This window comes from Osmerus mordax, chromosome 2 (assembly GCF_038355195.1).
Source record: "Osmerus mordax isolate fOsmMor3 chromosome 2, fOsmMor3.pri, whole genome shotgun sequence".
In the NCBI taxonomy this organism is placed as follows: Eukaryota; Metazoa; Chordata; class Actinopteri; order Osmeriformes; family Osmeridae; genus Osmerus; species Osmerus mordax.
In genome coordinates this window covers 9546783-9551670 of record NC_090051.1, presented here as the reverse complement: position 1 = coordinate 9551670, position 4888 = coordinate 9546783, and positions in this window count along the sequence as shown.

Here is a 4888-nt window from a genome sequence, read left to right as displayed (position 1 = left end):
GTTTGGCCAACAACAATAGGCTGAATGGGGATTTGAACTCATGAGCATAAGGTCACAAGTCAGTCTCTCTATCCTCTCTGCTACACACCAACTGTTGAGATTGTATGAGTAGAAAGGGCACAGTATGAGCTTTGGTCAGCTTTGGGACAAAGGTTAAGAAACGGTTGACATTTCAAGGTAAAATTGCATAAAATTGCGCATGGTATATCAGAATGATGTCACCTTGAAGCCAATAAGGTTTGAAAAACCATCAGTCAAAATTATATTTGATTTATTGACACAAAGATATTGAGGCAATGTGGACACTTACATAAATACACCCCTTTCAGACATTTTGTATTGCATTTCTCATTCCATTTCACCCTATATAAAGACACATCTGCCCGCACACTATCCCCATCCATGATGTTTCTCTCTCTCCCAGCGCAGGTCATGCCAAAGCAGAAATGCTGCAGCAGCCGCATGAGGTTTAGATATAGTCCAAAAATTACCTCCCACAATCAATACATATCAACCGCAACAGTGTTTTCAAACTTTCTCAAAGATGGCTTGAAAACCACAGATATTCACTTTCTTCTTGAGTAGATCATGGGCTGTACCCTAGCCAGTTGCCTATGTCCAGCTCCTTGCGAGTGTAGCCTCTGATAGTATAACGGTCGACTCTCTGTTCCCATTAAACTACACGATATGCACACACTCAGGGTGACCAACAAGATTATATTAACTAACAAACAATAACATTACAAACATCTAATTGAACGAAGACAACAACTGAAATCCCTCGCATGGCCGTTGTAACCGAACTATTTTCCACAAGTCTTTGCGTTTTTTGACATGCCGCACTGCATGCTGGGTACTCAAGAGCGCTGACAGCCGATTATCTAGCTGTGCTCCGACTGCGTGATATGACGAGATGCTAGTGACGCGCTAAGGTCTCTGAGTCACCTGCATTAACAAGTTCTGCTCGATTAGCAAGCAATTTTCACTAATGTTTTGTTAGCTATTGAATGGTAATGCAAGCTAGCTAAAAACAATGTTAGTTAGCCTTTTCCTGCCTAAGCCAACATTCCAAACATTCCATATGCTGTTGAAATATGATATTCATATTAATAACACATTTTATGAATTTTCATATTAAATCATACACCTTAACTGTTGACACCATATTGAAGAACAGAACTAGGGGATTTTTATGATGTGAATAAATATATGATTACTTAAGGCAAATCATATTTTATCAAGGTGATTTCAGGCAGCCATTTTTTACAAAAACTTCTCCATCCACCATACCTCATCAGACAACTTCATTTTTAACCACTTTAATTACAAGATGGAGGACAACTTTGAGCAGGTGGAATATCCACAAATCTGTGGGCAATGTAGAACAGAAGACAGATTAGAAATATCATATTTTGATTAAAAGTTATGACCATTCTAGTGACTACATGGAAACACGTGGAAACATGGGGGAAACCGAAATTTCTCTGCCCCAAAAGTAGCTAGCGCTATGGCTGGATACTCCTCTCGATAACTAAAAAACGTTGGAGTTTCTTCCACAATCGACCGAATTGGCCAAACAAGGCATGTACATTTAGCTTACAGTGTATATAATCTAGCTAGTTAATGTTGTTTTTCTAAGTTTTTTTAGAAATCTGCTCAAATCGAGGCTAAACAGTGCTACTAACGTCATTACTGCCTGTCCTGCCGGACACGGCAGGACGCAAGTTTTTTCCTGAAAAAACTCGCGTCACTCCCACAAACAAATTCTTCGTAAGTTAAAAGTTTAGACTTTTAATTGACAATATTGACAACACATATTAATAAACTTGTCTTTACTCAGAATATCGTCTCAGATTTCAATTCGAAGCTGTAAATCTAACACTGTAGGCAATCTCCCATGGTCTCCGCTCTGGCTCCGCCTCGAAAAACAATGGCTGCCGTTGCAGACGATACATTTATTTTCCCCTCCCAGTAACCCCTTAACCAATGATATGTAATTTGAGCTTAACTTGTCATGAGTATCTGGCAGTTTTCAGAAATAAAATCGGTGATTGGACGGCAAAGATATTAAGGCGGGTCTTATGGGTCGTTTTTGACCCATATTTGAATGGGCCGGCTAATAAGGGTTAGCTTGGCTAAACTGGATTTCATAGCAACGAGAAATCAACAAATCAGATCAGTCGAACTTTATTCAGAAAGGGGGGGATCTGTATTTTTTACTCTACTCTTAACGCATGACTGTCTGCACCTCTCTGTCACCAACTGTCTCTGGAGTGGAGGGTGGGGGCTTCATATCCAACAAATTACACCCCTGAACTTTTAAAACAGAACTAATGGCCTACTACAATTGTAAATATCCTATGGCTTCTTCTCCAATTGGGCCTCAATACAATGTCATCTAATATTTTGTGCCCATTCTGCACAGTTTTTGGGGACTTTCCACACCAGCACCCTTTGCCCAGTCCCTCTATTCTGCCCTACTACATGTGTTTTCCAACACCAGTTACAATCAACCCTGGGCAGGGACGGCGCCAGATGGTTTACAGGTGCTGAGGGGGTGCTAGATCATTGACAGGGGGAGCTGTGCAATTATATATACATAAATACAATTAATAAAGAAGCAGGACTTCTCTTGAGTGGTTTTTATTCATATGAATAATCATTGGATTCAGGTCAAAAGTCTATCACTTGAACTAGTTTCATCACTTAAGACACTCAAAGTCAGCAGCTTGGCATACTGGGACATGGAAAGGATTAAACATTTAGACTTTAATCAAAGTAAAAAATGCTGGTTTGTCCCTTTTCATCAATGTCCTCAAAAAAGCAGTCTGCAGAGCTACTGTGTCTGTGGGGTGACTGTCTCTGGAGGGCTGGCAGGCAGGGGCAAGCAGGGGCAAGCAGGGCAAGCAGGCAGGCAGGCAGGCAAGGCCAGCTGAATGAAGCTGTCCAGCTAGAGAGGGATAGTCCAGCAAGGGGTCTGTGATGCTCTCAGCATTCTCTGTTGTTGCTTTCAGCATCCTCTATTGAACTCTGTTAAGCAGGCCTCTGCATGACCCTCCAGACCTGTAAAAGTGAAGAAATGATCCATGTCAGTTCAGTTGTGAAAAACGCAGCTTTTTCCATCTACACTTGATATAAACTACAGTTTTGAGTGAGATATGCAGTGGCATTACTTGAACTTGAATCCAAATGTGTTGACCTGATGGAGACCCATGCAAAGTCACTCAAAACACGGGTTCGATTCCAGGCTCTGGCAAGAGTATTTAGCTCTAAACTGGTCAATATATACACATCTGACAAAAGACCAGCTTGACCTTTGCCTGTAAACAGTGATTCTGACTGTCAGAGACCTTTAAATAGCCTGACGTACTGAAATTGGCAAAACTAGCCTGGCTAACGTAGGTTGCTTTCTCAGGGCATATGACGAATGAAACAGGCTCGCCTTGACAAATCAGATATACTGGCTATCTTTAGCAGGCCCTTGTCTACAATAAGCAGTCCTCCCTTACGTTTTTGGAGTAGAATTGAGTGAAATACAAAATTGTTTACACACTGCCAGTGGGTGAGCCAAGTCTGACTCTGAGGCTAACGTCAAAACAATGTACCCCCGGGACGCAGTATCACTCCAATTGCAAGTCCACAAATCACAAAAATAATCTGAGCATCTGTCTAAAAGCACAATTCCCACATCTTCTAAAGGCTGCCCTCCTCGACCTTTTTCGTGTAGACCTAACTGTAAAATGGTGAACTTATGAACATGACGCGACCAAAACATGGCTGCCGCCTAAGCCTATGCGGTCTCCCTGGCGCATAGGCTTGTTACAAAGACTTTCACGCCCCAAATCAAAATTCTGAGCCGACAGGTCTGTGGGGAATTACTTTTTCTCCTAAAGGCTGCCCTCCTCGACCTTTTTGATGAACAATTCGCCGAGCTGCAAATTGACTCACTAATTAAAAACACACAGGAAAAAAGCTAGAGCTACAGTAGCTACTTTTCGAGTTTGGTTTTCCGTCACTTCAGACTCATGATCTAAAGGTCTAAAAGTGCTAAAACCTTCACCATAATTCAAGAGTAGTGTATTTTCACAAACCCAATCATTGATTCTAGCTTAAAATGTGTAAAAATAGGACTTACCGAACGTGGCTGCCTCCAACACTATCAGGTGATTCCAGTTGAAAACAACAATGGCCGCCGAAAAATAATTTATATTAATAACGGCGAGCTGCGATTGGAAGCAAAATGAAACAGGAGCTAAAAACAGAGGGTGGGGGCTTGGTCAGCACACAATTTCCAGAAAGGATGTGTGTGCGTCTCGCCAAGCTCGCGCGTGTGTCAAGTAGGGTGACCACCTGTCCCGCTTTGCGCTGTATCGCACAGCATTTTCAATATGGGACGTGCGGGACAAGGGGTGAAAATGCTGTGCGACACAACGCAAAGCGCGACAGGTGGTCACCCTAGTGTCAAGGGGCAGGATGAGTCTGAGAATTTGGAGCAGGCGCGCTGTGGAGCAATTCAATTGAATTCAATCATATATTGACATATCAAGGTGAAATTGCGTATGGTACTTCAGAATGATGTCATCTTGAAGGCACAAAGGTTTGAAAAACCATCAGTCAAAATAATATTTGATTTATTAACACAAAGATATTGTGGCAATGTGGACATTTACATAAATACACTTCTTTCAGCCATTTTGTATTGCATTCCTTATTCAATTTCACCCTATAGAAAGACATGTGTTCTACAAATCTGTAACAATTTTCAAGTCGATTGGATCTATGGTTCATGAGGAGAAGGGTTTTGAAGGTTGTACCAAATTTGGACAGTACAGCAAAATCTATCATGGCGGACCTTATGGGTTTTTGAGGCTTTTTTGTTCCCCATGAG